The sequence below is a fragment of the Phyllobates terribilis genome, unplaced genomic scaffold, assembly GCF_046119375.1.
Source record: "Phyllobates terribilis strain yellow unplaced genomic scaffold, ASM4611937v1 Scaffold_27__1_contigs__length_16484149, whole genome shotgun sequence".
Lineage (NCBI taxonomy): Eukaryota > Metazoa > Chordata > Amphibia > Anura > Dendrobatidae > Phyllobates > Phyllobates terribilis.
The window spans coordinates 5293048-5314573 of NW_027362787.1; the positions used below are offsets into that span (position 1 = coordinate 5293048).

Sequence of the window (21526 nt, forward strand, 5' to 3'; positions counted from 1 at the left end):
CAAACCAAAAAAGAAATTTTAAGCGCAGCAGAGTAACCAGCGCACATACCTGTTAGCTCAGGTGAGTTTAAAAGGCTGCTGTTGATAACAAGGGCATTTGCTAAATAGATGGTGTGTGTGCAACAATATACTGAAAGGTCAATTATATTGTGCAGCTTATCTCACCACCTGTAGTTATTTAGGTGAAAGCTCCAAAATGCTTGCCTAATATGTCTGTTTATCCAAAAGGAAGTAAAAAGGGAGAGCTAGAAAGATAGCATTGCATCACATTACATGGCAATGCAATGCACAGTTGCTGAAGTTGAACCAAAATGAGCTTGTAATCTGGCTTCTGCAACTTTGAACATGAGAAATCCAATGAGGAGAAGAAAAGCAAAGCCAAAGAGTCCATCCCAAAATCCGACAAACAAGCAAAATGAACAAAAAACATTGAATTCAATTCTTTCTGATTTTAGAAACTGCATTAAAGAAGGGGTGCACCGGTCCTGGAGATACTGCAATACCAGGTCAATGCGTGGAGTGGACAGAGCAAGCTCTTTTTCCATCTCCCTGTTTTAAAAATCCATTTAATATATGGTCCCCAGATAGTGGACGTATCAGATATTAAACTGATAAGAACAGATACTACACTTGATCTTAGCCAAAAGGCCGAGAAGCGATAACCAGAATTGGTTTCAAACTACGGAGCCACCCAAGGATCCTGAAAAGTCCATTTGTGGAGATGAGCTCCTGGACTCCCGTTAAGAAGACATGTTGTCAACCTCTAGATCCCTTACATGCCTGCACTTTTCGGCTTGCTGCTGCTGCAATCCACGCGTTTTAGATCTGCATAACTCCACCTCTTTAAACACAGCACCTTCACCCCCTGCTGTTCCCACCCGCCTCAACACCGTTGGAAGGGAGGAGAACCAATTAAGGCGGGGGGTGGGGTGGAACGTGCAGCTGTCTACCCTTAGCAGGAGGGCTCCTGATTACATACCTCTCCTGCTGCTGCTGCTGCTGGCTGTCCAGCAGCAGACTGAAGGTGGCTGCTGCTGTGCACAGGTATATAAAGGCTCAGAGCCTATTATGACACGCGCAGCCAGCGTTCCATTGCCACATTCCATCTACTGCAGGCAGGATACCTGGCTGGCTGAATGTCGCTGAGAAGCTCACAGAGACCGCCATAAGCAACAGTTTAACAGAATGCCACAGACTAATCAACCAAACTTTTTGGGTTGGGTTCTCTTTTATAGTCTGCAGGCATTAAATGAAAGAAGTCAGTGTTCCAGCAGAAGGAGACAACGTTTCAGAAAAGGCATTGTAGCAAACCAAAAAAGAAATTTTAAGCGCAGCAGAGTAACCAGCGCACATACCTGTTAGCTCAGGTGAGTTTAAAAGGCTGCTGTTGATAACAAGGGCATTTGCTAAATAGATGGTGTGTGTGCAACAATATACTGAAAGGTCAATTATATTGTGCAGCTTATCTCACCACCTGTAGTTATTTAGGTGAAAGCTCCAAAATGCTTGCCTAATATGTCTGTTTATCCAAAAGGAAGTAAAAAGGGAGAGCTAGAAAGATAGCATTGCATCACATTACATGGCAATGCAATGCACAGTTGCTGAAGTTGAACCAAAATGAGCTTGTAATCTGGCTTCTGCAACTTTGAACATGAGAAATCCAATGAGGAGAAGAAAAGCAAAGCCAAAGAGTCCATCCCAAAATCCGACAAACAAGCAAAATGAACAAAAAACATTGAATTCAATTCTTTCTGATTTTAGAAACTGCATTAAAGAAGGGGTGCACCGGTCCTGGAGATACTGCAATACCAGGTCAATGCGTGGAGTGGACAGAGCAAGCTCTTTTTCCATCTCCCTGTTTTAAAAATCCATTTAATATATGGTCCCCAGATAGTGGACGTATCAGATATTAAACTGATAAGAACAGATACTACACTTGATCTTAGCCAAAAGGCCGAGAAGCGATAACCAGAATTGGTTTCAAACTACGGAGCCACCCAAGGATCCTGAAAAGTCCATTTGTGGAGATGAGCTCCTGGACTCCCGTTAAGAAGACATGTTGTCAACCTCTAGATCCCTTACATGCCTGCACTTTTCGGCTTGCTGCTGCTGCAATCCACGCGTTTTAGATCTGCATAACTCCACCTCTTTAAACACAGCACCTTCACCCCCTGCTGTTCCCACCCGCCTCAACACCGTTGGAAGGGAGGAGAACCAATTAAGGCGGGGGGTGGGGTGGAACGAGCAGCTGTCTACCCTTAGCAGGAGGGCTCCTGATTACATACCTCTCCTGCTGCTGCTGCTGCTGGCTGTCCAGCAGCAGACTGAAGGTGGCTGCTGCTGTGCACAGGTATATAAAGGCTCAGAGCCTATTATGACACGCGCAGCCAGCGTTCCATTGCCACATTCCATCTACTGCAGGCAGGATACCTGGCTGGCTGAATGTCGCTGAGAAGCTCACAGAGACCGCCATAAGCAACAGTTTAACAGAATGCCACAGACTAATCAACCAAACTTTTTGGGTTGGGTTCTCTTTTATAGTCTGCAGGCATTAAATGAAAGAAGTCAGTGTTCCAGCAGAAGGAGACAACGTTTCAGAAAAGGCATTGTAGCAAACCAAAAAAGAAATTTTAAGCGCAGCAGAGTAACCAGCGCACATACCTGTTAGCTCAGGTGAGTTTAAAAGGCTGCTGTTGATAGCAAGGGCATTTGCTAAATAGATGGTGTGTGTGCAACAATATACTGAAAGGTCAATTATATTGTGCAGCTTATCTCACCACCTGTAGTTATTTAGGTGAAAGCTCCAAAATGCTTGCCTAATATGTCTGTTTATCCAAAAGGAAGTAAAAAGGGAGAGCTAGAAAGATAGCATTGCATCACATTACATGGCAATGCAATGCACAGTTGCTGAAGTTGAACCAAAATGAGCTTGTAATCTGGCTTCTGCAACTTTGAACATGAAAAATCCAATGAGGAGAAGAAAAGCAAAGCCAAAGAGTCCATCCCAAAATCCGACAAACAAGCAAAATGAACAAAAAACATTGAATTCAATTCTTTCTGATTTTAGAAACTGCATTAAAGAAGGGGTGCACCGGTCCTGGAGATACTGCAATACCAGGTCAATGTGTGGAGTGGACAGAGCAAGCTCTTTTTCCATCTCCCTGTTCTAAAAATCTATTTAATATATGGTCCCCAGATAGGGGACGTATCAGATATTAAACTGATAAGAACAGATACTACACTTGATCTTAGCCAAAAGGCCGAGAAGCGATAACCAGAATTGGTTTCAAACTACGGAGCCACCCAAGGATCCTGAAAAGTCCATTTGTGGAGATGAGCTCCTGGACTCCCGTTAAGAAGACATGTTGTCAACCTCTAGATCCCTTACATGCCTGCACTTTTCGGCTTGCTGCTGCTGCAATCCACGCGTTTTAGATCTGCATAACTCCACCTCTTTAAACACAGCACCTTCACCCCCTGCTGTTCCCACCCGCCTCAACACCGTTGGAAGGGAGGAGAACCAATTAAGGCGGGGGGTGGGGTGGAACGAGCAGCTGTCTACCCTTAGCAGGAGGGCTCCTGATTACATACCTCTCCTGCTGCTGCTGCTGCTGGCTGTCCAGCAGCAGACTGAAGGTGGCTGCTGCTGTGCACAGGTATATAAAGGCTCAGAGCCTATTATGACACGCGCAGCCAGCGTTCCATTGCCACATTCCATCTACTGCAGGCAGGATACCTGGCTGGCTGAATGTCGCTGAGAAGCTCACAGAGACCGCCATAAGCAACAGTTTAACAGAATGCCACAGACTAATCAACCAAACTTTTTGGGTTGGGTTCTCTTTTATAGTCTGCAGGCATTAAATGAAAGAAGTCAGTGTTCCAGCAGAAGGAGACAACGTTTCAGAAAAGGCATTGTAGCAAACCAAAAAAGAAATTTTAAGCGCAGCAGAGTAACCAGCGCACATACCTGTTAGCTCAGGTGAGTTTAAAAGGCTGCTGTTGATAACAAGGGCATTTGCTAAATAGATGGTGTGTGTGCAACAATATACTGAAAGGTCAATTATATTGTGCAGCTTATCTCACCACCTGTAGTTATTTAGGTGAAAGCTCCAAAATGCTTGCCTAATATGTCTGTTTATCCAAAAGGAAGTAAAAAGGGAGAGCTAGAAAGATAGCATTGCATCACATTACATGGCAATGCAATGCACAGTTGCTGAAGTTGAACCAAAATGAGCTTGTAATCTGGCTTCTGCAACTTTGAACATGAAAAATCCAATGAGGAGAAGAAAAGCAAAGCCAAAGAGTCCATCCCAAAATCCGACAAACAAGCAAAATGAACAAAAAACATTGAATTCAATTCTTTCTGATTTTAGAAACTGCATTAAAGAAGGGGTGCACCGGTCCTGGAGATACTGCAATACCAGGTCAATGCGTGGAGTGGACAGAGCAAGCTCTTTTTCCATCTCCCTGTTCTAAAAATCCATTTAATATATGGTCCCCAGATAGGGGACGTATCAGATATTAAACTGATAAGAACAGATTTTTTTTTTTTTTTTTAAACCATTCAGGTTAGTTTTATAGCAAATCAGTAGGATATACCAAAACTGTTGCAAAAAAAACTTCTCATCATCATGGCCATATTTATTAAGCATAAAGTAACCTAATATTACAGAAAGAAGAACATCTTATTAATATAAACCAAAAGATCACTGAAATTTTACAATATGCCTCCACTTTTTAAATTTCCATATTCCCTCGGCATCTGTTCCACCACCGCTACTACTATCCATCTTGTAAATCAAAAATAGCCTAGAAAGAATAATCCTAATACATTCATTTACTGTAATTGATTTCCTTTTAAATACACAAAGATTCCTCACATCCCACAAACTTTCTAACACACAAGCCATAATTAACCACAAAACTCTCTCCTTTACACGTCCACTTGCACCAATACCAAACATAACCACACGCCAATCCACAAAAGTCACTCCTGCCAAACTCCTACACAACCCCCCTACACATTTCCACACGTCTTGCGCAAAATCACAATTCCACATCAGATGCATAACCGTCTCACAACCATTACATCCATCTCTTGGACAAACATCCGACCTAATCAAACCTCTCTTCTTTTGAACGTCTCTCACTGGAAGAATATTGTGAAACGCCATCCACACTACATCCTTCTGTTTGTTGGACATCCCATACATACCCAACTTTCTCCAAGCATCCGCAACCTCATTCCCTCTCAAACCAACAATATTAGACTCGACCTCATTTGCACACAATTTCCTATACACCCTCTTAGTCATTCTAAACTCATCCACCGGCACACTCAGCAAATCATACTTCTTGACAAACTTCTCAATCACCTCATACCACACCGGACACTTAAAAGACACAGGCACTCTCGCATCCCTCTTTCTCCAACCTAACCCATACAACATCCATCCTGCAGAATAACTTGCCATACATGCACCCTTATTACCTTTACCCAACAATACCACAATCGTCTTAATATAATGGAGCCCTAAAAAAACCTCAACATTAGGAAATCCCAAACCACCATGCTGGCAGGCCTTATAAAGGCTTTCCCTCTTCAGCTTCTCCATCTTGCTGCACCAGAAAAAGGAAAAAATCATTTTCTCAACTCTCTTCACTTTCCTAAAAGGGGATGGAAAAATTATGGCCACAAAAAGCAGAATGGGTAAGATCACTGCTTTGATAACTAGAACTTTGCCCCGCAAAGAAAGATCTCTCATTCTCCAAAAATTCAATTTTCGCTCAACACGCATACCACACTCGTCCCAACTCTCATTTCCTTTCAGATCATCATTGAAAAATACCCCTAAAACCTTAATTGCACTCTCCTCATACTTAACACCTTCCATACGAATACTGTCATCTCCAAAGCATTTGAAACTACACTTAGTCCAGTTAACTCTAAAACCTGATGCACCACAGAAAAAATCCAAAAGCAACCTCACCCTACTCATTGAAGCCATACTTTCACTCACCATCACAACATCATCCATGTAACCTAACACCTTCACATGCTTACCACCACTCCCAGGCACTAAGAATCCTCTCATCATTTTCTCACGTCTCACTAAACACAGCAAAGGCTCAATCACACATACAAACAAGACAGGGGACATAGGGCACCCCTGTCTTACACCAGACCTAATCATCACTTTGTCAGACAACCATCCATTCACTAAAAACTCACTTGACACATAATCATATAAAGACTTAACTCCATTCAGAAAAACCCTAGGGAAACCCATCCTCTCCAATACTTTAAACAGAAACACATGCGAAACTCTATCAAAAGCCTTTTCGAAATCAATTGCTAACACCATACACTTCTGCTTTCTAGTCTTACAATCCCCAAGCATATCCCTTAACAATAACAAATTATCACTTATACTCCGACCAGGCACGGCACACACTTGGTCATCCTCCACAACCCTACCAATCACCTCACGCATACGATTTGCTAACAATTTACTGTAGACCTTATAATCAGCGTTAAGCAATGATATGGGTCTCCAGTTCTCCAAACGCTTTTTCTCACCCTTCTTAAACACAAGAACCACTATACCCTCTTTCATACTGTCACACAAAACACCATTCATCCACATATACCTACAAACCTCAGTCAAGTCCTTACCCAAAAACTCCCAAGCTTTCACATACAGCTCCACAGGCAACCCATCCTTCCCAGGCGTCTTATTCTTTTTAGCACTCATAACAACATTCCTCACCTCATCCAAAATAACATCCTCACACAAAGCATCACATTCATCCGAACCAAGTCTCTTCTCCATACCACTCAATACATGCGACACAAGTCCAGGATCAATCCATTTCTCATCGTACAACTTACTATAGAAGCCATTCACCTCATTCAACACATTCTTCCCAACCACACTAGATCCATCTTCACCTACCACTTCACTCAAATCCAACTTCCTTCCATTCATTTTTTTAAAAAAGTACCTGGTGCACTTTTCATTCTTTTCCAAATCTCTAACTTGGTACGGTAAATAATCTCTTTACCTTTTTCATCCAGAAGACATTTTAACTCATTCTTAGCAACCTCAAGCTGATCAGACATATCCATTCCTTTCCTAACACACCCACGCAACCAATCAATCCGTCTACTTAAGTCATTAAATCTATTACGATATCTGGCAGCTTTTTTGTAGCCCCATTTTTTAAAGAAAGTTTTTAACTGTAATTTCACCCAATCCCACCATTCAAGCACACTACCAAAATCACGCTTACGCCACCTCCAACTTGCATACCTTTTCTCCAACTCACTCATCACCTCCTCATCCTCCAACAACCTCGTATTCAATTTCCAAACCCCACCCCCAAACACCATGTCCCCATTCGCACTAAAAACTCCACGCAAACACTCATGATCAGAAAAAGGTACCTTATGTTGAACATAACTTGAACAAACCATATTTTTGGAAAATAACATCCTATCTATCCTCGATGAAATATTACCACGGTCAGCATAATATGTAGGCGGTGGTGGAATGCCATACTCAAGTATTGCAGCGTCTAAGAAAGAAAAATCAGAAATAAGTTGAGATAACTTTTTTCCCGTAATGTCCACATTACCTTCTGTGACACAATTACAGTCACCAACAAAAACTGTAGGAATTTTTCCAGGGAGAAAAAAACTCAATTTCTCAAGAAGAGCAAGCCGCTCCTCTTTTTTAGTAGGACAATATAAATTAATCATTCTAACCTTCCACCCCCTATAACTCAAAAAAACAATAATGCAGCGACCCACCTCCACAACCGTGTAACTATCAATAGTAATATTCTTATTACCAACTAAAATCCCCACACCATCATTTTTGTTAAAGCTGGACCCCGACCAAACATACTGGCCATAAGGCCAGTCCTTATCCCCTGGAGATTCAGTAATCCCACACTCTTGTAGACAATAGACATCTGCACTCAAACCCTTTAGATAATCCAGAACTGTTGTTCTTCGGGTAACAGATCTAATTTGCCTAACATTAAGGGACACAATGTCCCATCCAGAATGATGCGGCATAACTAAAGGGGATCACACATAACCTGAAAAAAAAAGAAAGAAAACATCAACTCAAACTTCATCAAGCAAAGCAAAGCTATTACCATCTGGCTGAATGCCAAATGTAACAATGTCAGGAGAAAATACATCTGACGGGTAAGCACGAGAGTCCACCGGGCTATCACACACGGCAGCAATGGATGAACACTCAGTCCTTGGCTTCTTCTTGACCACATCAGGATCCTCCTCATCAGAGAAACGGACAGCAGACAAGTCCCCTTGGCCACCGCCCCCGATCTCCTCTGAAGCAGTATTGCACCAAGGTATGACAGGAGAATTGGACAAGTCCATTTCCCCCTCACCACGGACACCAAACTGGGGAGGGAAAGGTGACATCACCTCTGGAATCACCATGTCAAAGCCTCCTGACGCAGGAGGCTGAAGCTGGGCATCTTCAAATATGTCGTCCATCTGAGTGCCATCCTCTTCCTCTTGGGGAGCAGTTGCCTATCCGACATCCGGAAGGGGACCTTGTGGAACCCTAGTAGAAGTCGAAGGAACAGCAGGCCCCTCCGCGACCACTTGAGCAAAAGACTTAGGAGTGGTTCTAGCTTGACACTGCCTAAGAACATGCCCCTCCTCACCACAAGCATCACACTTTACCTGGTTCTTGCAGTCTTTCGCCATATGACCAGACGTGTTACACCTCCTGCAGGTTGGCGGATACCTGCAGGACTCCTGGACATGACCATACTTGTTACATCTTCTGCAGAAAAAAGGAGCATCAGGAAAGTACAAGAAACCAGTGTCTCTCCCAATAGAGAAACTCATAGGAGGATAATGTATGCCCCCTGGCCCCTCGGGGTCTGTAGCAAAACGAACAAAGTACTTGTATTTGCCAGTCCACAAGCCTTCTTCATTCGAGATCTTGTGGGAAAAATGCACATAAGTACAATGCCTCCTCAAGAATACAGTAATGTCCTCCTGGGGGATAAAGGGATTGTGCATAAACACAACAACAGGAACATCCCCCTTTGAATAGAGGACAGTAAAAGTGAGTCCATCTAGGAGGGAGTTCTCAGTATGGCCTTTCAAGGTTCTATAAAGATTTTGGCAAGCAGCCATAGTAGAAAGAACCAGCACATACCTTCCATGACTTCTAAATTCCTGCAGGCAAAGAATGTCCGACTTCTTAATCTTCAATGCTTCATAGAAGATGGCATTCACCAGGTAGGACATGGAAAAATGTCCCTTCTTCTCCTCGGAAATCTCAATGCGAAATCCATTCTTGACCCGGGGGTCCCCGGTCCCAGCAAATTTCAGCTTGACTCCCATAGTCAGCCACGGAAATCGCCTTCCCGTTTCCTCTTCACTCTCCCCCTATAGCAGCATCCAGCTTAAGCCACCGGAGTGGCTATGCTGGAAGGCCGAGGGCTAGCACTCAAGGAACCTGATGTCCAGACACTTGATCTGAGCCAAAAGGCCGAGAAGCGATAACCAGAATTGGTTTCAAACTACGGAGCCACCCAAGGATCCTGAAAAGTCCATTTGTGGAGATGAGCTCCGGGACTCCCGTTAAGAAGACATGTTGTCAACCTCTAGATCCCTTACATGCCTGCACTTTTCGGCTTGCTGCTGCTGCAATCCACGCGTTTTAGATCTGCATAACTCCACCTCTTTAAACACAGCACCTTCACCCCCTGCTGTTCCCACCCGCCTCAACACCGTTGGAAGGGAGGAGAACCAATTAAGGCGGGGGGTGGGGTGGAACGAGCAGCTGTCTACCCTTAGCAGGAGGGCTCCTGATTACATACCTCTCCTGCTGCTGCTGCTGCTGGCTGTCCAGCAGCAGACTGAAGGTGGCTGCTGCTGTGCACAGGTATATAAAGGCTCAGAGCCTATTATGACACGCGCAGCCAGCGTTCCATTGCCACATTCCATCTACTGCAGGCAGGATACCTGGCTGGCTGAATGTCGCTGAGAAGCTCACAGAGACCGCCATAAGCAACAGTTTAACAGAATGCCACAGACTAATCAACCAAACTTTTTGGGTTGGGTTCTCTTTTATAGTCTGCAGGCATTAAATGAAAGAAGTCAGTGTTCCAGCAGAGGGAGACAACGTTTCAGAAAAGGCATTGTAGCAAACCAAAAAAGAAATTTTAAGCGCAGCAGAGTAACCAGCGCACATACCTGTTAGCTCAGGTGAGTTTAAAAGGCTGCTGTTGATAACAAGGGCATTTGCTAAATAGATGGTGTGTGTGCAACAATATACTGAAAGGTCAATTATATTGTGCAGCTTATCTCACCACCTGTAGTTATTTAGGTGAAAGCTCCAAAATGCTTGCCTAATATGTCTGTTTATCCAAAAGGAAGTAAAAAGGGAGAGCTAGAAAGATAGCATTGCATCACATTACATGGCAATGCAATGCACAGTTGCTGAAGTTGAACCAAAATGAGCTTGTAATCTGGCTTCTGCAACTTTGAACATGAAAAATCCAATGAGGAGAAGAAAAGCAAAGCCAAAGAGTCCATCCCAAAATCCGACAAACAAGCAAAATGAACAAAAAACATTGAATTCAATTCTTTCTGATTTTAGAAACTGCATTAAAGAAGGGGTGCACCGGTCCTGGAGATACTGCAATACCAGGTCAATGCGTGGAGTGGACAGAGCAAGCTCTTTTTCCATCTCCCTGTTCTAAAAATCCATTTAATATATGGTCCCCAGATAGGGGACGTATCAGATATTAAACTGATAAGAACAGATACTACACTTGATCTTAGCCAAAAGGCCGAGAAGCGATAACCAGAATTGGTTTCAAACTACGGAGCCACCCAAGGATCCTGAAAAGTCCATTTGTGGAGATGAGCTCCTGGACTCCCGTTAAGAAGACATGTTGTCAACCTCTAGATCCCTTACATGCCTGCACTTTTCGGCTTGCTGCTGCTGCAATCCACGCGTTTTAGATCTGCATAACTCCACCTCTTTAAACACAGCACCTTCACCCCCTGCTGTTCCCACCCGCCTCAACACCGTTGGAAGGGAGGAGAACCAATTAAGGCGGGGGGTGGGGTGGAACGAGCAGCTGTCTACCCTTAGCAGGAGGGCTCCTGATTACATACCTCTCCTGCTGCTGCTGCTGCTGGCTGTCCAGCAGCAGACTGAAGGTGGCTGCTGCTGTGCACAGGTATATAAAGGCTCAGAGCCTATTATGACACGCGCAGCCAGCGTTCCATTGCCACATTCCATCTACTGCAGGCAGGATACCTGGCTGGCTGAATGTCGCTGAGAAGCTCACAGAGACCGCCATAAGCAACAGTTTAACAGAATGCCACAGACTAATCAACCAAACTTTTTGGGTTGGGTTCTCTTTTATAGTCTGCAGGCATTAAATGAAAGAAGTCAGTGTTCCAGCAGAGGGAGACAACGTTTCAGAAAAGGCATTGTAGCAAACCAAAAAAGAAATTTTAAGCGCAGCAGAGTAACCAGCGCACATACCTGTTAGCTCAGGTGAGTTTAAAAGGCTGCTGTTGATAACAAGGGCATTTGCTAAATAGATGGTGTGTGTGCAACAATATACTGAAAGGTCAATTATATTGTGCAGCTTATCTCACCACCTGTAGTTATTTAGGTGAAAGCTCCAAAATGCCTGCCTAATATGTCTGTTTATCCAAAAGGAAGTAAAAAGGGAGAGCTAGAAAGATAGCATTGCATCACATTACATGGCAATGCAATGCACAGTTGCTGAAGTTGAACCAAAATGAGCTTGTAATCTGGCTTCTGCAACTTTGAACATGAAAAATCCAATGAGGAGAAGAAAAGCAAAGCCAAAGAGTCCATCCCAAAATCCGACAAACAAGCAAAATGAACAAAAAACATTGAATTCAATTCTTTCTGATTTTAGAAACTGCATTAAAGAAGGGGTGCACCGATCCTGGAGATACTGCAATACCAGGTCAATGCGTGGAGTGGACAGAGCAAGCTCTTTTTCCATCTCCCTGTTCTAAAAATCCATTTAATATATGGTCCCCAGATAGGGGACGTATCAGATATTAAACTGATAAGGACAGATACTACACTTGATCTTAGCCAAAAGGCCGAGAAGCGATAACCAGAATTGGTTTCAAACTACGGAGCCACCCAAGGATCCTGAAAAGTCCATTTGTGGAGATGAGCTCCTGGACTCCCGTTAAGAAGACATGTTGTCAACCTCTAGATCCCTTACATGCCTGCACTTTTCAGCTTGCTGCTGCTGCAATCCACGCGTTTTAGATCTGCATAACTCCACCTCTTTAAACACAGCACCTTCACCCCCTGCTGTTCCCACCCGCCTCAACACCGTTGGAAGGGAGGAGAACCAATTAAGGCGGGGGGTGGGGTGGAACGAGCAGCTGTCTACCCTTAGCAGGAGGGCTCCTGATTACATACCTCTCCTGCTGCTGCTGCTGCTGGCTGTCCAGCAGCAGACTGAAGGTGGCTGCTGCTGTGCACAGGTATATAAAGGCTCAGAGCCTATTATGACACGCGCAGCCAGCGTTCCATTGCCACATTCCATCTACTGCAGGCAGGATACCTGGCTGGCTGAATGTCGCTGAGAAGCTCACAGAGACCGCCATAAGCAACAGTTTAACAGAATGCCACAGACTAATCAACCAAACTTTTTGGGTTGGGTTCTCTTTTATAGTCTGCAGGCATTAAATGAAAGAAGTCAGTGTTCCAGCAGAGGGAGACAACGTTTCAGAAAAGGCATTGTAGCAAACCAAAAAAGAAATTTTAAGCGCAGCAGAGTAACCAGCGCACATACCTGTTAGCTCAGGTGAGTTTAAAAGGCTGCTGTTGATAACAAGGGCATTTGCTAAATAGATGGTGTGTGTGCAACAATATACTGAAAGGTCAATTATATTGTGCAGCTTATCTCACCACCTGTAGTTATTTAGGTGAAAGCTCCAAAATGCTTGCCTAATATGTCTGTTTATCCAAAAGGAAGTAAAAAGGGAGAGCTAGAAAGATAGCATTGCATAACATTACATGGCAATGCAATGCACAGTTGCTGAAGTTGAACCAAAATGAGCTTGTAATCTGGCTTCTGCAACTTTGAACATGAAAAATCCAATGAGGAGAAGAAAAGCAAAGCCAAAGAGTCCATCCCAAAATCCGACAAACAAGCAAAATGAACAAAAAACATTGAATTCAATTCTTTCTGATTTTAGAAACTGCATTAAAGAAGGGGTGCACCGGTCCTGGAGATACTGCAATACCAGGTCAATGCGTGGAGTGGACAGAGCAAGCTCTTTTTCCATCTCCCTGTTCTAAAAATCCATTTAATATATGGTCCCCAGATAGGGGACGTATCAGATATTAAACTGATAAGAACAGATACTACACTTGATCTTAGCCAAAAGGCCGAGAAGCGATAACCAGAATTGGTTTCAAACTACGGAGCCACCCAAGGATCCTGAAAAGTCCATTTGTGGAGATGAGCTCCTGGACTCCCGTTAAGAAGACATGTTGTCAACCTCTAGATCCCTTACATGCCTGCACTTTTCGGCTTGCTGCTGCTGCAATCCACGCGTTTTAGATCTGCATAACTCCACCTCTTTAAACACAGCACCTTCACCCCCTGCTGTTCCCACCCGCCTCAACACCGTTGGAAGGGAGGAGAACCAATTAAGGCGGGGGGTGGGGTGGAACGAGCAGCTGTCTACCCTTAGCAGGAGGGCTCCTGATTACATACCTCTCCTGCTGCTGCTGCTGCTGGCTGTCCAGCAGCAGACTGAAGGTGGCTGCTGCTGTGCACAGGTATATAAAGGCTCAGAGCCTATTATGACACGCGCAGCCAGCGTTCCATTGCCACATTCCATCTACTGCAGGCAGGATACCTGGCTGGCTGAATGTCGCTGAGAAGCTCACAGAGACCGCCATAAGCAACAGTTTAACAGAATGCCACAGACTAATCAACCAAACTTTTTGGGTTGGGTTCTCTTTTATAGTCTGCAGGCATTAAATGAAAGAAGTCAGTGTTCCAGCAGAGGGAGACAACGTTTCAGAAAAGGCATTGTAGCAAACCAAAAAAGAAATTTTAAGCGCAGCAGAGTAACCAGCGCACATACCTGTTAGCTCAGGTGAGTTTAAAAGGCTGCTGTTGATAACAAGGGCATTTGCTAAATAGATGGTGTGTGTGCAACAATATACTGAAAGGTCAATTATATTGTGCAGCTTATCTCACCACCTGTAGTTATTTAGGTGAAAGCTCCAAAATGCTTGCCTAATATGTCTGTTTATCCAAAAGGAAGTAAAAAGGGAGAGCTAGAAAGATAGCATTGCATCACATTACATGGCAATGCAATGCACACTTGCTGAAGTTGAACCAAAATGAGCTTGTAATCTGGCTTCTGCAACTTTGAACATGAAAAATCCAATGAGGAGAAGAAAAGCAAAGCCAAAGAGTCCATCCCAAAATCCGACAAACAAGCAAAATGAACAAAAAACATTGAATTCAATTCTTTCTGATTTTAGAAACTGCATTAAAGAAGGGGTGCACCGGTCCTGGAGATGCTGCAATACCAGGTCAATGCGTGGAGTGGACAGAGCAAGCTCTTTTTCCATCTCCCTGTTCTAAAAATCCATTTAATATATGGTCCCCAGATAGGGGACGTATCAGATATTAAACTGATAAGAACAGATACTACACTTGATCTTAGCCAAAAGGCCGAGAAGCGATAACCAGAATTGGTTTCAAACTACGGAGCCACCCAAGGATCCTGAAAAGTCCATTTGTGGAGATGAGCTCCTGGACTCCCGTTAAGAAGACATGTTGTCAACCTCTAGATCCCTTACATGCCTGCACTTTTCGGCTTGCTGCTGCTGCAATCCACGCGTTTTAGATCTGCATAACTCCACCTCTTTAAACACAGCACCTTCACCCCCTGCTGTTCCCACCCGCCTCAACACCGTTGGAAGGGAGGAGAACCAATTAAGGCGGGGGGTGGGGTGGAACGAGCAGCTGTCTACCCTTAGCAGGAGGGCTCCTGATTACATACCTCTCCTGCTGCTGCTGCTGCTGGCTGTCCAGCAGCAGACTGAAGGTGGCTGCTGCTGTGCACAGGTATATAAAGGCTCAGAGCCTATTATGACACGCGCAGCCAGCGTTCCATTGCCACATTCCATCTACTGCAGGCAGGATACCTGGCTGGCTGAATGTCGCTGAGAAGCTCACAGAGACCGCCATAAGCAACAGTTTAACAGAATGCCACAGACTAATCAACCAAACTTTTTGGGTTGGGTTCTCTTTTATAGTCTGCAGGCATTAAATGAAAGAAGTCAGTGTTCCAGCAGAGGGAGACAACGTTTCAGAAAAGGCATTGTAGCAAACCAAAAAAGAAATTTTAAGCGCAGCAGAGTAACCAGCGCACATACCTGTTAGCTCAGGTGAGTTTAAAAGGCTGCTGTTGATAACAAGGGCATTTGCTAAATAGATGGTGTGTGTGCAACAATATACTGAAAGGTCAATTATATTGTGCAGCTTATCTCACCACCTGTAGTTATTTAGGTGAAAGCTCCAAAATGCTTGCCTAATATGTATGTTTATCCAAAAGGAAGTAAAAAGGGAGAGCTAGAAAGATAGCATTGCATCACATTACATGGCAATGCAATGCACAGTTGCTGAAGTTGAACCAAAATGAGCTTGTAATCTGGCTTCTGCAACTTTGAACATGAAAAATCCAATGAGGAGAAGAAAAGCAAAGCCAAAGAGTCCATCCCAAAATCCGACAAACAAGCAAAATGAACAAAAAACATTGAATTCAATTCTTTCTGATTTTAGACACTGCATTAAAGAAGGGGTGCACCGGTCCTGGAGATACTGCAATACCAGGTCAATGCGTGGAGTGGACAGAGCAAGCTCTTTTTCCATCTCCCTGTTCTAAAAATCCATTTAATATATGGTCCCCAGATAGGGGACGTATCAGATATTAAACTGATAAGAACAGATACTACACTTGATCTTAGCCAAAAGGCCGAGAAGCGATAACCAGAATTGGTTTCAAACTACGGAGCCACCCAAGGATCCTGAAAAGTCCATTTGTGGAGATGAGCTCCTGGACTCCCGTTAAGAAGACATGTTGTCAACCTCTAGATCCCTTACATGCCTGCACTTTTCGGCTTGCTGCTGCTGCAATCCACGCGTTTTAGATCTGCATAACTCCACCTCTTTAAACACAGCACCTTCACCCCCTGCTGTTCCCACCCGCCTCAACACCGTTGGAAGGGAGGAGAACCAATTAAGGCGGGGGGTGGGGTGGAACGAGCAGCTGTCTACCCTTAGCAGGAGGGCTCCTGATTACATACCTCTCCTGCTGCTGCTGCTGCTGGCTGTCCAGCAGCAGACTGAAGGTGGCTGCTGCTGTGCACAGGTATATAAAGGCTCAGAGCCTATTATGACACGCGCAGCCAGCGTTCCATTGCCACATTCCATCTACTGCAGGCAGGATACCTGGCTGGCTGAATGTCGCTGAGAAGCTCACAGAGACCGCCATAAGCAACAGTTTAACAGAATGCCACAGACTAATCAACCAAACTTTTTGGGTTGGGTTCTCTTTTATAGTCTGCAGGCATTAAATGAAAGAAGTCAGTGTTCCAGCAGAAGGAGACAACGTTTCAGAAAAGGCATTGTAGCAAACCAAAAAAGAAATTTTAAGCGCAGCAGAGTAACCAGCGCACATACCTGTTAGCTCAGGTGAGTTTAAAAGGCTGCTGTTGATAACAAGGGCATTTGCTAAATAGATGGTGTGTGTGCAACAATATACTGAAAGGTCAATTATATTGTGCAGCTTATCTCACCACCTGTAGTTATTTAGGTGAAAGCTCCAAAATGCTTGCCTAATATGTCTGTTTATCCAAAAGGAAGTAAAAAGGGAGAGCTAGAAAGATAGCATTGCATCACATTACATGGCAATGCAATGCACAGTTGCTGAAGTTGAACCAAAATGAGCTTGTAATCTGGCTTCTGCAACTTTGAACATGAAAAATCCAATGAGGAGAAGAAAAGCAAAGCCAAAGAGTCCATCCCAAAATCCGACAAACAAGCAAAATGAACAAAAAACATTGAATTCAATTCTTTCTGATTTTAGACACTGCATTAAAGAAGGGGTGCACCGGTCCTGGAGATACTGCAATACCAGGTCAATGCGTGGAGTGGACAGAGCAAGCTCTTTTTCCATCTCCCTGTTCTAAAAATCCATTTAATATATGGTCCCCAGATAGGGGACGTATCAGATATTAAACTGATAAGAACAGATACTACACTTGATCTTAGCCAAAAGGCCGAGAAGCGATAACCAGAATTGGTTTCAAACTACGGAGCCACCCAAGGATCCTGAAAAGTCCATTTGTGGAGATGAGCTCCTGGACTCCCGTTAAGAAGACATGTTGTCAACCTCTAGATCCCTTACATGCCTGCACTTTTCGGCTTGCTGCTGCTGCAATCCACGCGTTTTAGATCTGCATAACTCCACCTCTTTAAACACAGCACCTTCACCCCCTGCTGTTCCCACCCGCCTCAACACCATTGGAAGGGAGGAGAACCAATTAAGGCGGGGGGTGGGGTGGAACGAGCAGCTGTCTACCCTTAGCAGGAGGGCTCCTGATTACATACCTCTCCTGCTGCTGCTGCTGCTGGCTGTCCAGCAGCAGACTGAAGGTGGCTGCTGCTGTGCACAGGTATATAAAGGCTCAGAGCCTATTATGACACGCGCAGCCAGCGTTCCATTGCCACATTCCATCTACTGCAGGCAGGATACCTGGCTGGCTGAATGTCGCTGAGAAGCTCACAGAGACCGCCATAAGCAACAGTTTAACAGAATGCCACAGACTAATCAACCAAACTTTTTGGGTTGGGTTCTCTTTTATAGTCTGCAGGCATTAAATGAAAGAAGTCAGTGTTCCAGCAGAGGGAGACAACGTTTCAGAAAAGGCATTGTAGCAAACCAAAAAAGAAATTTTAAGCGCAGCAGAGTAACCAGCGCACATACCTGTTAGCTCAGGTGAGTTTAAAAGGCTGCTGTTGATAACAAGGGCATTTGCTAAATAGATGGTGTGTGTGCAACAATATACTGAAAGATCAATTATATTGTGCAGCTTATCTCACCACCTGTAGTTATTTAGGTGAAAGCTCCAAAATGCTTGCCTAATATGTCTGTTTATCCAAAAGGAAGTAAAAAGGGAGAGCTAGAAAGATAGCATTGCATCACATTACATGGCAATGCAATGCACAGTTGCTGAAGTTGAACCAAAATGAGCTTGTAATCTGGCTTCTGCAACTTTGAACATGAAAAATCCAATGAGGAGAAGAAAAGCAAAGCCAAAGAGTCCATCCCAAAATCCGACAAACAAGCAAAATGAACAAAAAACATTGAATTCAATTCTTTCTGATTTTAGACACTGCATTAAAGAAGGGGTGCACCGGTCCTGGAGATACTGCAATACCAGGTCAATGCGTGGAGTGGACAGAGCAAGCTCTTTTTCCATCTCCCTGTTCTAAAAATCCATTTAATATATGGTCCCCAGATAGGGGACGTATCAGATATTAAACTGATAAGAACAGATACTACACTTGATCTTAGCCAAAAGGCCGAGAAGCGATAACCAGAATTGGTTTCAAACTACGGAGCCACCCAAGGATCCTGAAAAGTCCATTTGTGGAGATGAGCTCCTGGACTCCCGTTAAGAAGACATGTTGTCAACCTCTAGATCCCTTACATGCCTGCACTTTTCGGCTTGCTGCTGCTGCAATCCACGCGTTTTAGATCTGCATAACTCCACCTCTTTAAACACAGCACCTTCACCCCCTGCTGTTCCCACCCGCCTCAACACCGTTGGAAGGGAGGAGAACCAATTAAGGCGGGGGATGGGGTGGAACGAGCAGCTGTCTACCCTTAGCAGGAGGGCTCCTGATTACATACCTCTCCTGCTGCTGCTGCTGGCTGTCCAGCAGCAGACTGAAGGTGGCTGCTGCTGTGCACAGGTATATAAAGGCTCAGAGCCTATTATGACACGCGCAGCCAGCGTTCCATTGCCACATTCCATCTACTGCAGGCAGGATACCTGGCTGGCTGAATGTCGCTGAGAAGCTCACAGAGACCGCCATAAGCAACAGTTTAACAGAATGCCACAGACTAATCAACCAAACTTTTTGGGTTGGGTTCTCTTTTATAGTCTGCAGGCATTAAATGAAAGAAGTCAGTGTTCCAGCAGAGGGAGACAACGTTTCAGAAAAGGCATTGTAGCAAACCAAAAAAGAAATTTTAAGCGCAGCAGAGTAACCAGCGCACATACCTGTTAGCTCAGGTGAGTTTAAAAGGCTGCTGTTGATAACAAGGGCATTTGCTAAATAGATGGTGTGTGTGCAACAATATACTGAAAGGTCAATTATATTGTGCAGCTTATCTCACCACCTGTAGTTATTTAGGTGAAAGCTCCAAAATGCTTGCCTAATATGTCTGTTTATCCAAATGGAAGTAAAAAGGGAGAGCTAGAAAGATAGCATTGCATCACATTACATGGCAATGCAATGCACAGTTGCTGAAGTTGAACCAAAATGAGCTTGTAATCTGGCTTCTGCAACTTTGAACATGAAAAATCCAATGAGGAGAAGAAAAGCAAAGCCAAAGAGTCCATCCCAAAATCCGACAAACAAGCAAAATGAACAAAAAACATTGAATTCAATTCTTTCTGATTTTAGAAACTGCATTAAAGAAGGGGTGCACCGGTCCTGGAGATACTGCAATACCAGGTCAATGCGTGGAGTGGACAGAGCAAGCTCTTTTTCCATCTCCCTGTTCTAAAAATCCATTTAATATATGGTCCCCAGATAGGGGACGTATCAGATATTAAACTGATAAGAACAGATACTACACTTGATCTTAGCCAAAAGGCCGAGAAGCGATAACCAGAATTGGTTTCAAACTACGGAGCCACCCAAGGATCCTGAAAAGTCCATTTGTGGAGATGAGCTCCTGGACTCCCGTTAAGAAGACATGTTGTCAACCTCTAGATCCCTTACATGCCTGCACTTTTCGGCTTGCTGCTGCTGCAATCCACGCGTTTTAGATCTGCATAACTCCACCTCTTTAAACACAGCACCTTCACCCCCTGCTGTTCCCACCCGCCTCAACACCGTTGGAAGGGAGGAGAACCAATTAAGGCGGGGGGTGGGGTGGAACGAGCAGCTGTCTACCCTTAGCAGGAGGGCTCCTGATTACATACCTCTCCTGCTGCTGCTGCTGGCTGTCCAGCAGCAGACTGAAGGTGGCTGCTGCTGTGCACAGGTATATAAAGGCTCAGAGCCTATTATGACACGCGCAGCCAGCGTTCCATTGCCACATTCCATCTACTGCAGGCAGGATACCTGGCTGGCTGAATGTCGCTGAGAAGCTCACAGAGACCGCCATAAGCAACAGTTTAACAGAATGCCACAGACTAATCAACCAAACTTTTTGGGTTGGGTTCTCTTTTATAGTCTGCAGGCATTAAATGAAAGAAGTCAGTGTTCCAGCAGAGGGAGACAACGTTTCAGAAAAGGCATTGTAGCAAACCAAAAAAGAAATTTTAAGCGCAGCAGAGTAACCAGCGCACATACCTGTTAGCTCAGGTGAGTTTAAAAGGCTGCTGTTGATAACAAGGGCATTTGCTAAATAGATGGTGTGTGTGCAACAATATACTGAAAGGTCAATTATATTGTGCAGCTTATCTCACCACCTGTAGTTATTTAGGTGAAAGCTCCAAAATGCTTGCCTAATATGTCTGTTTATCCAAAAGGAAGTAAAAAGGGAGAGCTAGAAAGATAGCATTGCATCACATTACATGGCAATGCAATGCACAGTTGCTGAAGTTGAACCAAAATGAGCTTGTAATCTGGCTTCTGCAACTTTGAACATGAAAAATCCAATGAGGAGAAGAAAAGCAAAGCCAAAGAGTCCATCCCAAAATCCGACAAACAAGCAAAATGAACAAAAAACATTGAATTCAATTCTTTCTGATTTTAGACACTGCATTAAAGAAGGGGTGCACCGGTCCTGGAGATACTGCAATACCAGGTCAATGCGTGGAGTGGACAGAGCAAGCTCTTTTTCCATCTCCCTGTTCTAAAAATCCATTTAATATATGGTCCCCAGATAGGGGACGTATCAGATATTAAACTGATAAGAACAGATACTACACTTGATCTTAGCCAAAAGGCCGAGAAGCGATAACCAGAATTGGTTTCAAACTACGGAGCCACCCAAGGATCCTGAAAAGTCCATTTGTGGAGATGAGCTCCTGGACTCCCGTTAAGAAGACATGTTGTCAACCTCTAGATCCCTTACATGCCTGCACTTTTCGGCTTGCTGCTGCTGCAATCCACGCGTTTTAGATCTGCATAACTCCACCTCTTTAAACACAGCACCTTCACCCCCTGCTGTTCCCACCCG

At 44.2% G+C, this 21526-nt stretch overlaps 12 non-coding genes and 1 pseudogene across 12 annotated transcripts; all 13 read right to left on the minus strand.

Moving 5' to 3' along the window:
* Positions 1–469: 469 nt before the first annotated feature.
* LOC141177582 (U2 spliceosomal RNA) lies at positions 470–660 on the minus strand. The gene has a single exon (XR_012254164.1). It is a non-coding gene; the product is annotated as a U2 spliceosomal RNA (small nuclear RNA).
* A 1115-nt stretch (positions 661–1775) lies between these two features.
* LOC141177583 (U2 spliceosomal RNA) lies at positions 1776–1966 on the minus strand. Its single transcript, XR_012254165.1, has one exon. It is a non-coding gene; the product is annotated as a U2 spliceosomal RNA (small nuclear RNA).
* Positions 1967–3081: 1115 nt separating this feature from the next.
* On the minus strand, positions 3082–3272 carry LOC141177470 (U2 spliceosomal RNA). Its single transcript, XR_012254061.1, has one exon. It is a non-coding gene; the product is annotated as a U2 spliceosomal RNA (small nuclear RNA).
* A 1115-nt stretch (positions 3273–4387) lies between these two features.
* On the minus strand, positions 4388–4564 carry LOC141177853 (U2 spliceosomal RNA; annotated as a pseudogene).
* A 6108-nt stretch (positions 4565–10672) lies between these two features.
* LOC141177238 (U2 spliceosomal RNA) lies at positions 10673–10863 on the minus strand. Its single transcript, XR_012253851.1, has one exon. It is a non-coding gene; the product is annotated as a U2 spliceosomal RNA (small nuclear RNA).
* A 1115-nt stretch (positions 10864–11978) lies between these two features.
* LOC141177482 (U2 spliceosomal RNA) lies at positions 11979–12169 on the minus strand. The gene has a single exon (XR_012254072.1). It is a non-coding gene; the product is annotated as a U2 spliceosomal RNA (small nuclear RNA).
* Positions 12170–13284: 1115 nt separating this feature from the next.
* On the minus strand, positions 13285–13475 carry LOC141177250 (U2 spliceosomal RNA). Its single transcript, XR_012253862.1, has one exon. It is a non-coding gene; the product is annotated as a U2 spliceosomal RNA (small nuclear RNA).
* Positions 13476–14590: 1115 nt separating this feature from the next.
* Positions 14591–14781, minus strand: LOC141177436 (U2 spliceosomal RNA). Its single transcript, XR_012254030.1, has one exon. It is a non-coding gene; the product is annotated as a U2 spliceosomal RNA (small nuclear RNA).
* A 1115-nt stretch (positions 14782–15896) lies between these two features.
* Positions 15897–16087, minus strand: LOC141177262 (U2 spliceosomal RNA). Its single transcript, XR_012253873.1, has one exon. It is a non-coding gene; the product is annotated as a U2 spliceosomal RNA (small nuclear RNA).
* Positions 16088–17202: 1115 nt separating this feature from the next.
* On the minus strand, positions 17203–17393 carry LOC141177274 (U2 spliceosomal RNA). Its single transcript, XR_012253884.1, has one exon. It is a non-coding gene; the product is annotated as a U2 spliceosomal RNA (small nuclear RNA).
* Positions 17394–18508: 1115 nt separating this feature from the next.
* Positions 18509–18699, minus strand: LOC141177286 (U2 spliceosomal RNA). The gene has a single exon (XR_012253895.1). It is a non-coding gene; the product is annotated as a U2 spliceosomal RNA (small nuclear RNA).
* A 1112-nt stretch (positions 18700–19811) lies between these two features.
* Positions 19812–20002, minus strand: LOC141177299 (U2 spliceosomal RNA). The gene has a single exon (XR_012253907.1). It is a non-coding gene; the product is annotated as a U2 spliceosomal RNA (small nuclear RNA).
* A 1112-nt stretch (positions 20003–21114) lies between these two features.
* LOC141177311 (U2 spliceosomal RNA) lies at positions 21115–21305 on the minus strand. Its single transcript, XR_012253918.1, has one exon. It is a non-coding gene; the product is annotated as a U2 spliceosomal RNA (small nuclear RNA).
* Positions 21306–21526: the final 221 nt, after the last annotated feature.